The sequence below is a fragment of the Mus caroli genome, unplaced genomic scaffold (assembly GCF_978045245.1).
Source record: "Mus caroli unplaced genomic scaffold, Mus_caroli_1 scaffold_15, whole genome shotgun sequence".
Classification (NCBI taxonomy): Eukaryota; Metazoa; Chordata; class Mammalia; order Rodentia; family Muridae; genus Mus; species Mus caroli.
In genome coordinates this window covers 8,252,018-8,273,707 of record NW_028227270.1, presented here as the reverse complement: position 1 = coordinate 8,273,707, position 21,690 = coordinate 8,252,018, and positions in this window count along the sequence as shown.

The window sequence follows — 21,690 nt, the reverse complement described above, 5'->3', positions numbered from 1 at the left end:
AATGGAGGAGTGTTCTTCTTTCTCCACATCCTCTCCAACATGTATTGTTACCTGAGGTTTTGATCTTAGCCATTCTGATTGGTGTAAGGTAGAATCTCAGGGTTGTTTTGATTTGCATTTCTCTGATCACTAAGGACTTTGAACATTTCTTTAGGTGCTTCTCAGCCATTTGAGATTCCTCAGTTGTGAATTCTCGGTTTAGTTCTATACCCCATTTTTTGATTGGGTTGCTTGGTTTTTTTTGTGATTAACTTCTTGAGTTCTTTATATATTTTGGATAGTAGCCCTCTATAGGATGTGGGGTTAGTGAAGATTTTTTTTCCCAATCAGTCGGTTGCTGATTTGTCTTATCGACTATGTTATTCTGACTTTTAACTGTTGGTAAAGTGTAATTCATGCACTATAACGCATTATTTAAGGCATACTTACTTATTTAAGGCATACATACTTATTTAAGGCATACATACTTATTTAAGGCATACATGCTTATTTAAGGCATACATACTTATTTAAGGCATACATACTTATTTAAGGCATACATGCTTATTTAAGGCATACATGCTTATTTAAGGCATACATACTTATTTAAGGCATACATACTTATTTAAGGCATACATGCTTATTTAAGGCATACATGCTTATTTAAGGCATACATACTTATTTAAGGCATACATACTTATTTAAGGCATACATACTTCCAGAGTTGTATAGTCACCACTATAATCTAACTGTAGGACATTTGATTTTTCCCCAAGAACTTTTTATCAATTAGCTGTTGATTAGGGCCCCTCTAATCTACTTTATGTCTTTACAGATTTGCCTATCCTGGGCATTTTAGATTAGTGAAATCATATACAAATATAATCACTTGGTACAATTCTTTTGAGAGTCTATATTGTCATGGCTGTCAATATTTTATTTCTTTTTGTTGCCAATAATATTTCGCTATGTAGTTAAAGTGTATTTTATTTATTCATTCATTAGCTGATGGATATGTGGCTTATTTGTACTCTTGAGCTACTGTGAGCATTTATGTGTAATTTTTTTAAATGTGAGCTTCTATTTTCATTTTTTGAGGGGGGGTCTGTACTTACTAGAGCAATTACTGGGTAATTGGGTAATTGCATAGTAACTGTGTGTTCAACATTTCTAGGAACTATTGAACTATGTTGTGAAGTGGATGTAGCATATTAGGTTTCCCCGGTAACCCACAAAGGCTCTAATTGATCTGCAACATTGCCGTGTCGTCGCTGCTCTGATCATTTCTGCTTTAGTGGGTGTGAAGTAGCATCTCATCGTGGTTGTGGTTTGCACTTTCCCAATGACTAACGTTGAGCCTCTCGCGTGTCATGCCTTTGTTGAAACCTCTATTTGAATCCTTTGCTTATTTCAAAATTATTTTCTTCTTATTATTGAAGGATAAGCATTCTTTAAATATTCCAAACACAAGTCCCTCATCACAGGTTTGATTTGCAAATATTTTCCCCACATCTGGGACAGTCTCTGTCTTGTTGTTGCACTTCAAAGCATGAAGCTTTGGGATTTGGAGATGCTCAATTTGTCATCCCTGGCGGTCACCTCTCCTTGGACTGCATGTTCAGAAGGTCACCCACTAACCGGAGGCTGTACAAGGTTCCACCTACTTGTTCTCAGGTGCTGTCTTCTGCTCTGTTCAATTCTAGGCCTACTCTTGAGTCTTTTTTTTTTTTTTTTTTTTTTTTTTTGCTATAGTGTAAGTTGTTTTACAAATACTTATTTTTTAATTGTGTGTCTATGTCTATGTGTCCAAAAGAGGACACAGAATGGAACTGGAGGTGTTTTCGAGATGCTGAGCACTGAGCTCAGGTCGTCTGCAAGCGCAGCGTGTGTTGTTAACTGCTGTGTCATCGTCTCTCCTTCCAGCCCATAGTTTGAGTGACATTTGTGTGTACATAAGGTAGGTTTCCATTTCCATCTTTTGAACGCAAATGCTCAGTTATTCCAGCATTAATTGTTCAAGAGATTGATTATTCTTCTCTAACAGAGTTGTTTTAACTTCTTGTTGAATATCATTTGACTATAAATATTAGGGTTCATCTGAGGTCTCAGTTCTATAAAAGTTACGTATAGGTCTGTTCTTATGTTGGCCCCACTTGTCCCGATTACACACACACACACACACACACACACACACACACACACACACACACACACTAGCATGTGCACGTTCAGCCTGAGGTAGATGCCAGTTTGGGAACCATCTTCAATTGCCTTTCCACTTTAGTCACTGAAGCAGTCTCTCAATAAAATCCAGAACTCTCTGGTGTGGTTAGTCTGGCTAGCCACTTTGCTCTAGGGAGTCCCTGTATCTACCTCTTAAAGTTGAAATCATAAGTGGGCTGTGTCACCCACCTGGCATCAATGAGAATTTTGGGGGATCTGAAGTTTGGTCCTCATTCATGAGTTACAAGCATTTTAACCAGTGAGCAGTTTCTTCGGCTTCCAAACGATTTGCATAATAACAGTAAGGCATGTGCCTTTGGCTCTCATGTTGGCACTTGTACTGATTTCAAAAGCGTTGATGCTTCAAACTTCCAGTGCTGTAGAACACACCGGGACAGTTACACCAAACTGCTCCTGTAATACTGCGTTCTTCAGTGTCAGAAACTCTCAGAAAACACAAACAACAACAAAAAGCAGATTCACCCAAGAATGTCCTTGCCACAGTGGTAGGAGCACTAAGATATTTTAGCCTCAGGGATGACCCTGCAGTGAATGCCTGTTTATGTGCAGTGAGCATTGCCCAGTGTGAGTGAGGTAGCCTGCTTCTGTGAGGAGAGCAGTTTTGACCATTTTCATTGCCAATGACAAAACTAGGGCTTCCATGTGAAAGACTGGAAAGCTCGTGTCTGCCATGCAGAACTTTTCATTTTTGTAACCCTGGAAGACTCCCGGTGGAATGGTGGAGGTGTTAGGAAATGTGACCTTTAATTTCATGTAGGGAAACATTTGGAGAGTGTGAAGAGCTCAGGGGATCAGTCATTTCTGAAATTTCAGTGCATATTGTTTCATGCATTTGAGTTTGAATGTGCAGGCCTGTTCCCACGTAGCAGAGTAGTGAAATAGCTATTGGGGAAAGTGATTGAAATCATATTAATTAAATAGTCACATAAGTGTTGACTGGATGTGTCTATGTGCATCCAGTTGGTTCTGACTGGTAAATAAAGATGCCAACAGCCAATATCTGGGGAGGACAGACGTAGGCAGGATTTTAGGATTTCCTGGTCTTGGGACAGGAAGCAGGGAGAAGGAGGAGATTTGCCAGACTGGGAGAGAGTGGAGGAAAGGAGGAGGAGATCCGCCATGCCTGAGAGGGGTGCAGGACAGAGAGGCATAGCTGCCATTGTAGGAGCTGGGAGAGTGTGAAGGCTGCACAACTGGGTTGAGAGCAGCCAAGATGGGACACAGAATTTAGTTAAGTAGTAACTTGGGGTTATAGGTGGGAGGCAGAGTCTAACAGCATGAAGATTAGGCAGTGGCCCAGCGATTGTGCAGTTTAAGGCATATTAAAATATAAAGTCTGTATATGTGTCTTTCATTCGGGAACATAAAGCATTGGGACAGGTAGCAAACCACGCCGCCAGGATTTATTTATTAGTATTTAACTCTACTGGGTGTGTCTATGTGCCAAATAGAGTGTTAGATGCCAAGGATACGAAACAAAGTTGATTCAGGCAGTGGTGGCACATGCCTGTAAGTCTGGCACTTGCAGAGGCAGAGGCAGAGGGGCAGGGGGCAGGGGGGCAGGGGGCAGGGGGGCAGGGGGCAGGGGGGCAGGGGGCAGGGGGGCAGGGGGCAGGGGGGCAGGGGGCAGGGGGGCAGGGGGCAGGGGGGCAGGGGGCAGGGGGGCAGGGGGCAGGGGGGCAGGGGGCAGGGGGGCAGGGGGCAGGGGGGCAGGGGGGCAGAGGCAGAGAGAGAGGCAGAGAGAGAGGCAGAGAGAGAGGCAGAGAGAGAGAGAGGCAGAGAGAGAGAGAGGCAGAGAGAGAGAGGCAGAGAGAGAGAGAGGCAGAGAGAGAGAGAGGCAGAGAGAGAGAGAGGCAGAGAGAGAGAGAGGCAGAGAGAGAGAGGCAGAGAGAGAGAGGCAGAGAGAGAGAGGCAGAGAGAGAGGAGGAGAGGCGGAGAGGCGGAGAGGCAGAGGAGGCAGAGGAGGCAGAGGAGGCAGAGGAGGCAGAGGAGGCAGAGGAGGCAGAGGAGGCAGAGGAGGCAGAGGCAGGTGGAACTCTGCCTTCCAGGTCATCCTGGTCTACACAGAGCAAGTTCTAGAACAGCAAGTGCTACACTGAGGAACCCAGCCTCAAGAAAACAAAACCCCAAAACCAAACAGCATTGTCCCTATGGACCCCAGCTCCTATTAAGTAAGACCACATACCCACACCTATACACTCACACACCCACACCCACACACATACACATAGGTGCGCGCTTGTGTATGTGTGTGTGCGTGGGGGTGGGTGGTGGGTGTGATATGTGTGTGGGGGTGGGGGTGGGGTTGCACCCGTGCTTTCCTGGTTCCCACACTTCCAGCCTAACCCTTCTCTCTGTTTTCCTTGAGACCACTAGCCTTGCCCTCCCTGAGTCACCTCTCATCCAAATGCTAATTCCTGCCTTGCTTCCTGGATGGCGGGAGGCAGCTCCACCCCAACTCTTTCCTTGGTTACACTTAAGGCTGTGCTTCTTCCTCTCCCGTCTTCACAGGAATGTAAGCAACTCTATGCTTTCAGCTCAGTGGTAAGGCAACTATAACCAAAGCTGAGGGGATCCTTCACCTCCCAAAGAGAGGAGAGCACGTGAAACCCCATACCAAGTGTCACAGGGCAGGGTCACGGGGTCTGATGAGGAAGCACCAGGAGAGACTCCTGCAAAGTTTCCCACATCTTGAGAGAAGTCAACCTCACTGTGATTGATTTAAAACTCTGCAACAATCCAAAGCGTTACAATCTCAAACTGTTCGTGGACAACAGCAGGCTCTGTGCTGGTGGCACGAGAGGGTGAGATGATTTGTGCAGTGTACGTAAATTAAAATGTCTAACCTTCCTTCCACTCTGGGGAATGAAAGGTTTAAAGGGATCTCCTAGAAAGAACATGGTGGAGAGTTGTCAGTCCCTTTTATGTCTAAGGATTCCTGTTTGTCTCTAGCATGGTGGCACCATCCTCTGTTCCTTGGCAGATCCCCTCGGGAAGTGGTCTCTCTTTTCTAATGGTCATTTTCAGTACATGGCCAGAAATAAGGTGAAAGAGAAGTAACAAATGCTGCAGAAAAAAATAACCGGAAAATTGTTGGAGATATCAAAAGTCCCCTTCTGTCTGAGATGACTTCGCTAGTGCCGTCCTTGAAGATCGACCTGTGAACCGAACTGCAAATTTCCAGACAACCCAGACAGGAGTTGCTCCAAAGAACCTTTCTAAACAGGTCCACTTCCCCTGTATCCCTTCTTTCTCTCTACCTCTAGTGGGTGGTGGGCTACAAGGGACATTAAACTGTTTAAGAACCATCAATAAAAATAGGTTTTGGAAAAATTAAAGTTACAACTGGGTCTTGAGATAGATCAATTCCTAATTTTAAGAAGAGCTGCCATATGGATTTTCATACTGTCTGTAAGAGTTTTCACTCCCACCAGCAGTGAAGAAGTGCTCTCCTTGCTCCACATCCTTATCAGCATGTGCTGTCACTTGTATTATTAATCTTAGCCATTGTAACAGATGTAAGATACAATTTCAACTTAGTTTTGATTTATATTTGATGGCTAAGGATGTTGGACATTTCTTTTTTTTTTCTCTTTTTGGCTTTTCGAGACAGGGTTTCTCTGTATAGCCCTGGCTGTCCTGGAACTCACTTTGTTTAAGTGTTTCTCAGTCATTTGAGATTTCTCTGTTGAGAATTATCTATTTAGATCTGTACATTTTTAGTTGGATTATTTGGTTTTTTGATATTTAATTTCTTGAGTTCTTTCCATAGTTTGAATACTCAATCTCTATCAGTGGTAGAGTTGGTAAAAAATCTTTTCCTATTCGGTAGGCTGTCACTTTGTCCAACTGATAGTGTTCTTTGCCTTACAGAAGCCTTTCTGTTTCATGTCATCCCATTTATTAGTTGTTAATCTTAGTGCCTGTGCTATTAGTGTTCTGTTTAAGAAGTTGTCTCATGTGTTAATGTGTTCAAGACTATTGTCCCACTTTCTCTTATTAGGCTCAGTGTGTCAGTTTTGTGTTGAGGTCTTTGATCCAATTGGATCTGAGCTTTATGAAAGGTGATAAATATGGATCTATTTGCTTTTTTCTACATTCAGACATCCAGTTTAACCAGAACCATTTGTTAAAGATTCCTCCCCCCTCTCCAGGGTGTACTTCTGACTTCTTTATCAAAAATCAGATGTCCATGGTGTGTTCATTTATGTCTCTGTCTTCAGTTCAGTTCTACTGATCAATATGTCTGTTTTTATGCCAATATCATACAGTTTTTATTACTCTAGCTCTGTAGTAGAGCTTGAAATCAGGGATGGTGGTACCTCCAGATGTTCTTTTATTGTACAGGATTGTTTTAGCTCACCTGAATTTCCTGTTTTTCTATATGAAGTTGCAAATTTTCTTCTCAAATTCTATAAAGAATTGTGTTAGAATTTTGATGGGAATTGTGTTGAATCTGAAGATTGCTTTTAGTAGGATAGATATTTTTACGATGTTAATCTTACCAATCCATGAACATGGAAGATCTTTCCATCTTCTGATACCTTCTTCAATTTCTTTCCTAAAAGACTTGAAGTTCTTGCCATACAGGTCTTTCACTTGCTTGGTTAGAGTTCCATCAAGATATTTTATATATTTGTGGCTCTTATGAAGGGTGTTGCTTCACCGATTTCTTTCTCAGTCCCTTTGTCATGTGTATAGAGAAGGGCTACTGATTTTTTTTTTTTTTTTAAATCTTGGATCCAGCCAGTTAGCTGAAAGTCATTACCATCTGTAGGAATTCCACAGTAGGATTTTAGGGTCACTCATGTATACTATCATGTCATCTGCAAATGATATTATTGACTTCTTTTCCAATTTGTATCCCATTGCTCTCCTTCAGCCACCTTATTGCTCTTGCTAAAACTTCAAGAGCTATATTGAGTAGGAACAGAGAGAGTGGACAACTTTGTCTTGTTGACTTTTGTGGAATTGTTTTGAGTTTCCCTCCATTTAATTTGAAGTTGTAGAGTTAAAATTTAAAGTTCAGGGAGAAATGGAGAATTTCCATTCTTCTTATATATCCCTGTGCTTTTAATCCTCCCACCCCCGCCAATTTTTTTTTATACAGACAATGAGAAAGATTCAGTGTGTAGTTTAGATATTTGGAAATGAGGTTAGGGATAGTTTAGGGTGATCATATCACATTAATTACAAGCAGACCAAACTTTTACACACCTGTAGGCCTGAGTTCAGCCATCATGCTGGTGTGTGCATCCTGCTTTAACTAGCTCGCTTATACATGCAGGCACTAAGCCTAGTTCAATGTAATTCTTAATAAATCATAATATATGACAATGTGTCTCCTTTTATTATGTAACATTATGTCTCATCTAAAGAAATGAATTGCAATAGAGTCATTTATTTTGCAGTGTTTTGACCTATTTGTCAAATTTAATCTATCAAGCATTTTTCACAAGTCTTTCATGTGCCAAACACTATGCCCAACAATGTAAATACAGAGATGCCTGGGGCACAATCAGTGCTCCAAGTGTTCAAAGGTGGCAGACAATAAGGAAGATAGCCAGGATCTGGAGGGTATACAGCAGAGCAGAGTGAGTTTATTGTGTAAAGTAATGACAACTGGAGAAAGGTAAATAATATGTCACTTCTATCATTAGCTACAATTTTTCTCTTAAGGCCAATACAAAGTCAAGGTTCGTGACTAATTTCCACAAATCTCCCAGCCAGTCTGGTAGAAAGATCACAGGTCTACATAGCCAATGTCAACTACATCACTAAAACATTTAAGATCTGGAGTACAGAAGTAGTCTGTGCCTCCATATTCATGTCTGTATACTCACAGTAAATAAAATATAAGACTTTAAAGTGAAGTGGCTCCTGACTGTGATGTCAAGAATTGCTCATCATTTCTCCTATGATGGTTAACAGAAAAAGCTGACAACCATGGGTGTCGAGGATATGGAGGAAGTTGAGCCTTTGTACACTGGTGGTAGAGAAGTGCCGAGGCACTGCCACTGTGGAAGATGATTTTTGCAAAGAACAGACTCCCTGTGAGCCAGTGATCCCATTGGCTCACATACGTCTACTCAGGAGAAATGAAAGCATATGTCTTAGCAAAAACTTGAGCACAGGTGCTCATCGCAGCATTATCTACACCGGCAGAAAGGAAGAAGTAATCCAAAAAGTCTACCAACCAATGAGTCAATTTTTTTACCCTGCAGGAAAAAAATATATAAAAGCAATGAGAAAGCTTTAGTGTTGTTGTTTTGTGTTTGGACATTTAAGATTTGCCTTATTGTTTGAAACCATGGATAATTTATAACAATTACATCATTTATTGATTACAAGTATACCACAGTTCTGCATGCTCATGTGATAGAATACTATTCATTCAGAAAATGTTCTGAATGAAGCGCTGGCATACTCTATCATGCGTAACATATTAAGAATGTAGCTTAGCATGAGGTGGCCTGGGCGTGGAGGTAATGCACGCCTCTTCCCCACCCCTTGCCACCTGTCACAGTCAGAAGAGTTAGCCTTGGGGTCATAAGACTGGGAGAGCAGGCCCTGCCCCTCATGGCTGCAGCACTTCACTGGGCAACACAGTCAAGCTAGCACTGGAGATATGGATGCAGGAGAGATGGACCCAAGAGCATGAGAGCAAGAGAGCTGACCCTGCCTACTGCCTCATGCTTGAAGCATTGAGTGGTCTAGCCAGAGCATTCCTGGAGAGCTCACCCTGGTATGGAGAACTGACATGCTGACCAGCTCAGCCACCATCCAGGCCCAGATCCAGGGCTTGGAGTTGGCCCACCTCCAAAATCAATGTTGTCTGAATTACTGGAGTGTGTGAAAAAGCCAGTCCTGCTGATCCAAAGCTGCAGGATCTCAGGGCAACAATGGGATAACCAAGAGGAGTCTTGGTGATGATCCAATATTGATGGTTTCACAGATGCCAGGGACCTCGAACCACACTCATGAATCACTGCAATGAACATTTGCAAACGGGGATGTGTGGACAGAGGGGTACACTGTGTTACATAATTTGACACACTGCGGCTTCCATTGCAAGATGTTTGTATGTTTTGTTTTGGTGTGTATGTGTGTGTGAGCATTATTTTAGGGGGAGTTTGTAAGGGCAGAGGGTGGATACAAGGGAAACGGGGGATGAGTGAGACCTGGGTGCACGATGTGAGACTCACAATGGATAAAAAAAGAGAGAGAATGTGGCTTAACATGGATGAACCTTGGCAACAAGCTAAATGAAAGAATGGACACACCAAAAGGCCACACATTGTATGATTTTATTTACATGAAATATCTGGAACAAACGAATCTGTAGATCTGCAAAGATGAGTGGTTACCATTGCTGGTTAGGAAGAAGATAAACAAGGACTGACTGCTCACAGGTATAAAGTTTCTTTTCAGGGCACTGGGTCTCAACCTGTGGGTCGTGACTCCTTTGGGGAATCACAATCAGATATCTACATTACAGTGCATAGTAGCAACAATAGAAATGGCTGTGTTATAGAGTAGCAATGGAACGATTTTTATAAATAAAGGTCACCAGGACGTGAGGAATTGTATTAAAGGGCCTCAGTGTTAGGAAGGTCCAGAGCCACTGCTCAAGGGTGATGAAGATAAGGTATCACATGGTGAGGGCTGTGGATGCGGTTCAGTGGGTGAGCATGGCCTAGCATGTGCAGAGTCATGGACTGGAGCTCCAGACATGAAGATATGAAGTCAGGGTTCCACCTTTCTCTTCTTGGGTGTGATGCCAAAGCCCTTGAGTTAAACAGTTGTAAATGGTGGGTATGAAGTATGTACTTTATGCGGTTTTGAAACGTGAATTATTTGTTACTTTTTTTTTAACTGTCATTTGAAACTGAAAGTAGAAGCAGCAACTTACAGAGTTTGTGAAGCCCCTTGAGGGCAAATTGCAAAGATGCCTAGAAGAGACTCAAGAACCATCTCTAGAGGGATCCTAGAAACTGAAAGCTAACTGAGGAGAGCTGTGTGTTTGTCTGACCCAGTGCCATCACCCATATGAGGGACGGAGACCACACAGAAGGGCAGATGTGCATCTCGAAGATGCTGGATGGTGATGAATCGTGGGTTGCTATTGACTCGGGACACTGCAGAGACATGCTGATGCTGGAGATGTGGTCCTCGAGTCTCAAAGAAAGGTCCACACATCAGAAAGGGGGAGGTTTGACTGAAAGGGGAAATGACTTGGGTTTCAGAGACAGGCGAAGTGAGGGCAGTGACTTCATCCTGTGTAACCAAGCAGCCATCTGCCTTGAAGCTGAATAGCTTTTGAGAGGAGAGAGAATGATCTGCAGGCAAATGAAACACAATGCTAAGTTCTGCAGCTGAGCCTTATACTGGAGCAAGTCGGCTTTCTGCTTTAGCTACTTCAGGATGTGGGTTTCAACACAGAGCATGTCCACTGCCTCTTGAGTATGGAGACACCCCCGCCCCTCCGCTGACTCAGACCTCAGCTCCAGACACTCCACACTCCTCCACTGCTTCAGGTACCTCATCAGTACCTGAGCACTGCCTCACATTCTGCAGAAATGGCTGCTGCTGCTTCCCCTGGTGACTTTATTAAATCTTACTGCATCCAGAGATGAGTTTTCTCTCTGCGGTTATTTGCCTCATCATCAGTATTGAAAATCGTTGGATTCCTTCTCCCTCCTCTTGGGTGTGTGCAGCTTCTGGGACCACATCTCCTGGCTCTCCTACCTCATAGGTTCCTCCTTGTCCTTGGTCACAGTTGCTGCAGGATGCTCTTCCTATTAGTATATAAGCTCCACGAAGACAGGGGCTGGTGTGTTTTATCTACATGTCCAATAAGTGAATGCAATCAGCTTAACGGCTGCCATGTTAGCCAAGGACTACCTACCTGGCGCTCTGGACATCCAAACACCCTTGCCTAGAAAATAAATCTGCCCCCCAACTTCTAACCTCAGAGTAGAGAGTCGTCTAAGCATCACGTGATGGTTGCCTCTATCCAGACATTCCTGCAGTGCGTGCTATTGTGTGAATTGCTTCTTTTGCGGAACATAACCTTTCTGAGATCCATCATCCGCAGTGTGAGTACACCGCCATGGGCTTGTCCCACCGTATCGGATAGGATCCGGAGGTTCTCAGCATTGTTTCAGAGCTGGGGCTCCAGAATCAGACCGTTACAGAAACAGTCTGGATTTACTAAGAAGGTGCCCCAGGGTAATTGCAGCAAAACAGCAGCAGAGTTGGGAAATGAGACCCAGAAGGGCCCACATTCACCTGCAGTCCAGCCATGCTTCCTCAGGCGAGCTGTGAACTGTAAAGGCAGTGTAAAAAAGACCTCATTCTCACCCACGGAAGGACCTTCCTTGGAGGTATGGGCACAGGCAGCATAACCGCATAAACAGAAGGGAGTTTATCAAAGTGAAAAATACATTCCACAAAACTGTGGATCTCTCCCTCTCCCTCAACCTCACCCTTTCCCTCTCCCGAGTCTCCCTCTTCCCCTCCCCCTCCCCCTCCCTCTCCCTCTCTCCCCCTCTTTCAATCAGTAATTTATCTCCCTTCCTCTTTCCCCCTTCTCATCTGCTTTTATTCAAGGTAAACCACTGGCTGGCTACTCCATGTGCTCCTACTATGTATGACGTGGCTACCATATTCTGCTCTCATTAAACACTAAGAAAACATGGTTCCATTTGATCTTGAACTTAGAACCTCCAAAAAATAAGTTAAACAAGACTTTTCCTTTTATAAAGTCGGTTGCCTAGGATATTTTGCTGTAGTAATACAAAGCTGACTAATGTAGCCATATTACTTCCTCATCAACATTTAATTTCTTCTAATTTGTTTAATTGTACCCACTCTGTAGAGGAATGTTAAGTATTTTACACGTTGCCTGCATTTTCTTATTGAGTTTGTTTTTTGGGGATACCATGACAAAAGACCAGAAATTGTGTTGTTTAGGAGCACAAATTAATTTCCTCACAATTCAGGAGGAATTTACAAGTTCAAGGTCAGAGTTCATCTGATCAGTCTGTCCCCCAGGGCCTATCTTCTTGCTTTATCTTCAGCTTCTCATTCTTCTGTCCTAATTCCTTCTTGGAAGGGCAGCAATCATATTGAGTTAGAGCCAACCTACAAACCCATTTCAAGTGCACTACCTCTCTAAAGACCTTATATCCAAATACAGCTGAGTTATTGGAACTTAAGGGTTAGACCAACACAATTAAATCTTTAGGAAACACAATTTGACCTATTGGGCCTGGTGATTGAGCACGTGGATTTTGACTGTTCAAAATTTGCACCCACTTTTGTTGAGTCAGATGCCTTTTATCTGTCAGTTTCTGGGCGTTTCATGTAGGGTCTCTGCAACCTCCACAGCCAGCAGAACCATGACCCATACCCGACAAGAAGGCAGTTCAGCTCAACACGACCAAGTAGCTAGTGTTGGTTCACGCTTTGGGAGTTTCAATTAAACCTGAGTGGTTTATTTTAGGGATATTTAAGCTCAGCACAACAAGGTGAAAACTTGCCTGTTGATGATCACTCAATCCTGTGTGCACCGTAAAGCTTACAGAAATCTCCTTGAGGAAGAAAAATAAGCTAAATAACGATCAGATGTGATTACACTGACCCTTTTTATAAGTATACATGACACACCCCAGAAAGATGGGTTCCATAGCTTGACTGAGGAAAGCCAGCTTATGCTAAGAGTCTGGGGAAGAGTCCAGGGTCATCTCCCTGACCCTTGTCACACTGAGGTTCTTGCTTGACAAATCTTATTTTGCACCACAGCATAACTTTATATGTAATTCTAGGCTAAAATTTGCTTCAGGGAATTTGTGCTAGAGTGAACAGGGAGTATCAGGCATTGCTTACCATCAGCAGGTGCCGGGTAGAGACTAGTAGACAGACCCACATGATCCTGCCTTTAAAATAATGACCCAAAGCATTAGTTTAATTGTAGGATTTTGATATTTTTTTCACACAGCCAAAGAGTAGTAATTTCTGGGGATTACTCTAAAATATCATATTAAGGTAGAAAAAGACCAGTGACTAGGGAATAAATGAGCTGTCACCGTAGGAGACACTTAATGTGATTGGCATTGATTGTGTAAATGTGCTTATGAACCAAACGGGGAACAAAATTCTGACAGAGATCAGGCGGGGGTATTAAACCGAGTGTGATTTCAAATAAATACTACTGATATTTGTAGTGGGAGAAGACCCACTTTCAAATGATGCGGGGTTGTGCCTTTCTGTCTTGCTCCACACGGTCTGGCACTTGTTTGTGAGGTAAATATCACAACAGGATATAATGTTGGTTATATGTGCCCACTTTTTCTCTCTGTTCCATCCTAATTGTAGTGTTGGACTGGGTCGCTATGAATCAGCGTTGGGAATGAGAGGAACTGGAGTGACTTACAGGTCATGGTGAGCGCTGTCAACACCCAGCTTTCTTTGTTCAAAGCCCCTGCACAGACTTCCAGCCCTTTGATTAGAGCCATGTAACGTCTGGCATGAGATGGCACCTCATTTCCTCCTGTAATTCCCTGACAGGATTCTGGAAGAACTAAGAGATTGATAGAGAATGAAATTACTGCTTATGTAATTATCCTTAACCCCAGGAAAATGAGGCTAAAATCAAAAATTACAGCGCTAGTTCTCACATGTGTGTCCTGTGCCAGGGAAGTGAGTAAATCAAGTCCCCATGCCCCAGCCTACACTTGCTGCTCTAACATTGGCCCCACACCTGTGTTCCCTGAGATGCAGACATGCTTCATAGCATTGGCTCAAACTCAGCTCAGTGCTTGGCTTCTGTTTTTTGTTTCTTTTCTGGGACAGGGTCTCATGTAGCCCAGGCTAGCCTCATGCTTATTAGGTAGCCAAGGCTAACCTTGATCCTCCTACCTCTGCTCCCCAGATGCTAGAATTACAGGCCTGTGCTGTGTCAGGCTTGAGCTTAGCTTTATTTCTAAAGTTTTATTGTAACTAAACATCCCTACTTTTAAATTCTTATTTTATACCCTGTGCCTCAATCGATGCCTTGCTCTCTCTGTCTTTTTCTCCCTCTCTCTTTCCTGCTTTTCCTTACTCTATTTTCTCTCTTTCCATTTCTTCTTTATTACCCATTTTCTCATGTTTTTACAATGATAAATTTGTAGAATGCTTTTCTTTTCTTTCTTTCTTTTTTCTTTTTCTTTTCTTTTCTTTTCTTTCTTTCTTTCTTTCTTTCTTTTTTTTTTTTTGCATGAGAGTTCTCAGGCTTTATTGTCACAATAATAACATATATTCCATAGACCCACTGGGGAGAGTGGTTTGGAGCCAGAAAGCATATGTTTTAAATAAGCGTGCAGATCCTGATGCTGACGACCCCCTGAGCAGCAGAGGACTGCGAACGTGTCTAAGAAAGCAGCGATTTGTCCTAAGTTTGATGTTGTGGGTTGTCATCACAAGCAGATGGCATTTCACAGAGAGTCATTTGATGCGTGGTAGTGACATCCCGGACCACCGAGTGGCCAGAGGTTGGAGGGCTGGAAGGGAGTAGGGTAGATTGGGCTGGCAGCATTCTTGGAAGGACCACCAGGACTTGTTGATAGCCTCAGAGAGACTTCCTGCTCCCCAGTTTGCATGGAAGCTAATTCCCTACTTTCTATTCAGAAGCAAAGATACTGAAAACCTTCTTGAATTATTATCATAGGCAAACAAGGTCTATTATTAGTAAAATATGTACCCGTGTAAGTAAATAACTTAGCATCTAAATGCCTGGACAGGAAAAAGTATTTGTTGGGCTACTCTGTTTATAAAGACACTCAGCCCCCTGACTTGGGTTCCTAAACCCCATGTTTTTCATCTTCCAGGCACTCTGGGTCCTTACTGCATAGCATCATCCACTTCAAAGACATTAGGGATCTAGGTTTTAGAAATTACTATTTTGTGTGTATGAGTGCTTTGCCTGCATGTATATCTGTGGAGGTCAGAAGAAGGCAGGCATTGGATCCCCTGGGACTGACGTTATAATGGTAGTGAGCTACCATGTAGGTTCAGGGGAATGAACTCAGGCCTTGAGCAGGACTTATCTGGGCACGCGCTCTTTGCAGCCTGAGCTCTCTCTCTCCAGTCCCCGGCCCTTGGATCCAGGTTGCAAGACTCCTTTTTCAATCAATTCACAGTCATTCCGTTTGTCCTACAATGATTTTTTAAGTATCTGCTGTTAAAATGGGGCCCAGTAGTGAATGGAACACAGTTGTCTCCATTAAGCCCCGCAAGCACTAGGAAGACGGGTAGGCAGTGCTTCATATCAAAGTGTCTGGTGTGGGTATCAGCAAGGAGTTGCAGGGACTCAGAGACCGGAGCTCCTAAGTCTTCTTGAAGGAAGATTAAGGTACATAGATTTTGGGTGAGGCTAGAGGAGATTTCAATTTAGATAAGACAAAGGCAGTGTGCTGGGGATCCTGAGAAGGAAGCGAAGATCCAAAGAGTGATATTAAAGTGAACTTGTTGATCCGCTGCGTTTAAATCCTTTTGAGGTCCAGCTTTAACATGCTCTCAGAGCCAGATCTTAACATTTCAATAGTTAGCAGAATGATATGTATTCCTTTCAAGTTCTGGCTTAGCCTGCTGCTATTCTCTCCATCGTTCAGGCTGAGTTTATCCCAGCTAATTTTTTTTCCTGGTCTCTCTGCACAACTCTATCTTGAATTCTCCCTTAACAGAGTTCAAACCACTTATTCCAAATATAGGTGGTGTTGGCATATCCTCTAGGCTCCGCCCCACAGTTACCTGGCAACATGTAGGTATGCCTGACTCACTATAAAAGGGCTGCTTGCCCTCTCCTCTCTCTCTTGCTTTCTTGCTCTTTCTCTGTCCTCTTGCCCCCTACCTCCTCTCTCTCCATTTTCGTCCCCACATGCTCATGGCCAGCCTCTACTCTACACCTCTCTCTCTCTCTCTCTCTCTCTCTCTCTCTCTCTCTCTCTCTCTCCCTCTCCCTCTCCCTCCCTCCCTCTCTTTCTTTCTCTCTCTCTACCCCCTCAACTCCCCTCTCCATGCCCTGAATAAACTTTATTCTATACTATACCATCCTGTGGCTGGTCCCTCAGTGGGAAAAGATGCTTCAGCATGGGCCCACAGAAGCACCCCTCTCCCCCCACTACACAGCCACCAAATATATTCCCTCTCTTCTTATATTTTTATAAAACACAACAGCTGGGAAATGCCAGGCAGTTTCATAAAGTTCATGATGCAGAGAGGTCAGTGTGGGAAGATAGTCTCTTTTCTGGTCATTAATGTCCCCTATAGGCAGGACATTGGGGTATTGACCTTAAAAATCTCACACTATTTCATAGCAAGTTGATTATCTGTAGTGGCAGTTTTGGTAAATTGTACTAAAAGTAAAGGAAAAAATATTCAGAACCTACGGTAACAGCAGTAATGGAGTGTCCGGGACTCCCAGGCACTGTTTGTGAGTGACATGGCTCATAATATATCAAGTACAATGGAAGGAGGGGGTCTTTTTCCAGGTAAATGAGAATGAAGTTCACACCAGTAATAATGCCAAAGCATTGTCCTAACTGTCTCACATAGTGTAAAGCCGTATTTTCCCATCGAGAAGCACAGTGTCCTCCAATAGTGACTTCTTACCTACTGTCTTGTCTCTCTTTTTAACATTTTTCTTACGATGTTATGAGAACATAATAAAACAAGGCATATACATGCAACTTAAATATTTGGGTATGGCTTTGGTAGAGCCACAGATTTTCTGGTCTCTAAGCGTGGCCTTAAATAGGCTCATAGATAGATCCTACATCAAAGCTCCTGCTCTAAGGGCATCATTGAACCCCAAGTCAGAGTTTAAACCCAGCCCTTTGGCTGAGCAGGGTGCTCCGTCCACTCAGTAACCTTCCTGGTCTTGGTTCCCAAGTGTGAAGCAGAGAGGATAGCAATGGCACGGATATTCTCAAGCAAGCTGATGTCTGAGAGGCCACTGGCATAGCACTGATTTTTATTTGTGAGTTCTATTGAGGACAGAGAGTTGTTCATGTGCATTTGTGTGTGTGTGTGCATTTATGTGTGTGTATGTGCATTTATGTGTGTGTATGTGAATTTATGTGTGTATGTGCATTTATGTGTGTATATGTGCATTTGTGTGTGTGTATGTGCATTTGTGTGTGTGTGTGTGTGTGTGTGAGTGCACGAATGCATGTAGTTCAGATTATCAAGTGCTATTTTCTTCATTATCCCTCTACTGGGCACAGACACAGCTACTAACGAAATCTTGAAACTCAATGATGTAAGACTTATCTGAGAGCACTGATTCGTGCTAATATAATCAGCCGGTCAGTTAATACAGCCCACACATCCCTACTTTAATGCACTGGCAGTGGGGGCCTGTATTTATAAGAGTCACAAAATGTAGCTGATGCTTTCCTATTATTGCCTTAGACATTTTTTTTTAAGAGCAGGTGTGCCATTTAGATAGCAAAGATGAATGGCTTCATTGAAAAAATGATTGGGGGTTATTATTTCCTTCCCCCCTTTATATAACATTAAGCATAAGTTAAACCTATATAGATTTATATTTTATCATGAATGAAAGGAAAAGGCATATGAAAGTATGTTTTACCCCCAGAAATTAGAAGGAAAAAGATGGCCATGGGGGGAAGGAAGCTACAGGCATCTTGATGCTTCTGGTGTCCATTCCTATATGGAGAGCACTGTTCCAGGTGCTGGCTTTAGTAAGACAGGAGACACAGTTCGTTCTCTCCCTCCCTTGGGTTATGCAGAAACTTTAGATGTTTTATTACTGGAAAGTTTAGTTTTATTTTTTTTCTGCTGTATGGCTGCATAATCTTTTCATAAATTGAAGTCATTTCCTGTGGGGTTAGATGTCTCCTACCCAAAAATACAAATATGAAGTCATGGGAAAATCTTAATAATAATAAAAAAAATACAAAAAGAATTGTTCTCCTAAGGAAGTAATCCAATAACCATGGCCTAAATACAGACAGATACTTCTGAGGAATCTGGAGTGACCGACGTGGAGATGCTGAAATCACCAGGAAAGTGTAAATCAACCCGAAAGGCGATCATCAAGAGTGACGTGCTAGTGGGCATGTGGAGAAAGAGTCACTCTTGTACACTGTTGATGGGAGTGTAAATTAGTGCAGACTTCATGGAAATAGTTGGGGGATTCTTCAAATCCAAACAGACCTATCATAGAACCCCACAATTCCACTGCTGGGTATATATGTCCAAAGGAGACTTACTTATATCATCAAGATCCTTACAGGACCCAAAGAGATGTCTCAGTGGGTAAGAGCGCTTGCCTTTACAGAGGATCAGATCTCAATTCCCATGCCCACGCAGGGCAGCTAACAACTACCTGTAACGCCAGCTCCAGGGGATCTGAAGTCTTCTTCTGGCCTCCTTGGGTGCTCCAGTGCATGTGGCTATACCATGAGCATATATACATAAACATATACTCATATTTTTAAAATCCCCAGGGATATTTACATGTGCATTCTTAGGGCAGCATTAGTCATATGCACCATGACAGGGAATCAACCTATATTGATCAACGATTCCCCTCACCAAGACACCCTGTGGTTTTTCACACAATTTGTTCCTGGTATCCATATGATATTAAGTTCTGGTGGGCTTAGGATGGGAGAGGGTAGGTTTCTTTCCAGGTCGGGGGTTCTCAAGCTGTGAGTAGCGGCCCTCTGGGAAAACAGAGATATTTATATTATGATTCATAACAGTACTGACATTATAATTATGAAGAAGCAACAAATATAATTTCATGGTTGGGGGTCACCACAATATGAGGAAGTGTACTAAAGGGTTGAAGCATCAGGAAGGTTGAGAACTGCTGCTCTAGGGTGCAGTGAACTAATGAAGCTGCAATGAATGGAAGGAGGAAGAATCGAGTCAGTTCAGTCTTTCTGTGCCAGTCAGCCATCGAGCCAAGAGCAGATTTACTCTACTGGGCAGGATGAGAAGAACTGGTACATACGCTCCCAGGGAGTAGAGGAGCACCAGATGATGAGGTGGGATGCCCTGGTATCATTGGTGCTTGTGCCCAAGGACAGTACTGACCTAGCAGTTGCAGTAATCATGGACTGAGGATTGCAAGGCAATGGTAGTTGTCTTAGTCAGGTTTTCTATTCCTGCACAAAACATCATGGCCAAGAGGCAAGTTGGGGAGGAAAGGATTTATTCAGCTTACAATTAATTCCACAATGATGTTCATCACCAAAGGAAGTCATGTCTGGAACTCAAGCAGTTCAGGAAGCAAGAGCTGATGCAGAGGCCATGGAGGGATGTTACTTATTGGCTTGCTTCCCCTGCCTTGCTCAGCTTGCTTTCTCATAGAACCCAGGACTATCAGCTCAGGGATGGTACCACCCACAGTGGGCCCTCCTCCCTTGATCACTAATTGAGAAAATGCCGTACAGCTGGATCTCATGGAGGCATTTCCTCAAGGGAGGCTCCTTTCTCTGTGATAACTTTAGCTTGTGTCAAGTTGGCACACAAAACCAGCCAGTACAGTATTCTTAGACTCAAAGTCATTACACCCAGCAATAAGTCAAGACAACTAAACTACTGGCCAATGTTGAGAAAACTCTGAAAGGTATGGCTGAGAAAAGATGTGATATTTCAACATAAGACTGATAGTGGTTGAGACTGTAGCTTTTCCTACTCTACTTAAGTCTTCATTGAGACTGTGGATTCACAAACCTGGAAGAGATTCTGTGGTGGTTTGAATAGGTATGGCATCCATAGACTCAAGTGTTTGAATGCTTGACCCACTGTCACGTACTTTGGTTGAGTCAGTTTGACATAGCGAAAGCTGGGAAACTGACCGATGAAGCAATGGGTTTCAAAGGGAACTCTCTTCCTGAAGTCTGACATTCTTCTCCCCTAATTTTTATAAATCATAATATCAATCCTCCACTCACCGTTAGTCTAATGTAGAGATTCACGTGCACTCTATTAAGCATTACCTTATAGTAAATGCCTTTTAAGATTGTATTCTAACATAGCTAAAGCCTTTTCCCAGTGTTCTTAGATTCCAGATAGTAACAAGGAGTTTAATCTATTCAATAACCAATTAAGTACTAGTCATTAAATCAGCTATCTACAGAAAGAGACTGGAATTCTCACTGAGATAGAAATTCTTATTACAGACTATATTCTGTGCCAACAGCAAATTAAGTTACTATACTGATAAATGGGAATTCTCCAGACATAAATAAGTATTAACAAGGCCTAAGTCCTTGACACTACTTTATTCCTGAGGCCAGGCAAGAGTTAATACCCCTCTAGCCCAATTAACTCTAAAGTGCCCGACCCCCCCCCCCCCCAGCAGGTGCTAATCTCTAAGATAAACATAGTCCTTTTGAAGTCACTCCTCTTACATCTGGAGGGATGCTGATCCCTAGCGTAAACTTTACAGTCACTCCCTTTGCACCTGGGAAACTTCAATGTACCGTATCTGTTATGTTTTACAATTTATGATATTCGCTGTAATATAATTAGTCTAAGCTCAACCAAAAAATTACATTCAGATTCAACACCTCTCTTGTGTGTTTGTCTGTCTGTCACGTCCTAATCTTTGCCCATCTACTCTAGAGAACCGTTTTACGCAGGCACGGGACCCAGAGGGTCTGCAGCAACCCACTGAGGAGTGCCACTATTAGGAGGTGTGGTCTTTACGAGTGGGTGTGGCCTTGTTGGAGGAAGTGTGTCACTGGGGGGTGGGCCTTGAGGTTTCCTATGCTCAAGCTCCACCCAGTGTGGAATTCCACTCTCCTCCTGGCTTCCTCCAGATCATGATGTAGAACTCTCGGTTCCCTCTCTAGCACCAAGCCTTTCTGCACACTACCATGCTTCTCGCCATGATGGTTATGAACTAAATCTCTGAAACTGTAAGCCAGTCCCAATTAAATGTTTGCTTTATAAGAGTTGCTGTGGTCTCTTCACAGCAATAAAATCCAAACTAAGACAAACTCTAACTAAATGTATACCACTAGCTGCCTGTGGGGAGCTTTATTCTAAAAAAAAAAAAAAAAAAAAAAAAAAAAAAAATGGAGGCATCCTGTGTGTACTAGAGGAATATTATCACAGGAGGGAAAACTAAGAACCTACATCACACACCTTTAGGTTCCTTAGATGATCTCTGCCTCCTGTGTCTAGGTCTCTTATTTCTCTCCAGCTGTTACCATGACAACCAGCTCTGCACAGGCTGAAAACAGCTTCACACAGATCCATTTAACTTTAGTCCCTCACAATGTATTTCTCATCCTGCACTTCCAGTCTTTCACATCGCAATTGGGTGTGAGACAGCAAAAGATTTTCCTGGAAGATCCAGGAAATAACATAGTAGCAGCTGAAAATTTTCTGCAGACCCTTGTTTTCAGAGGCAATTGCCAAAAAACGGTTAGCCAACAT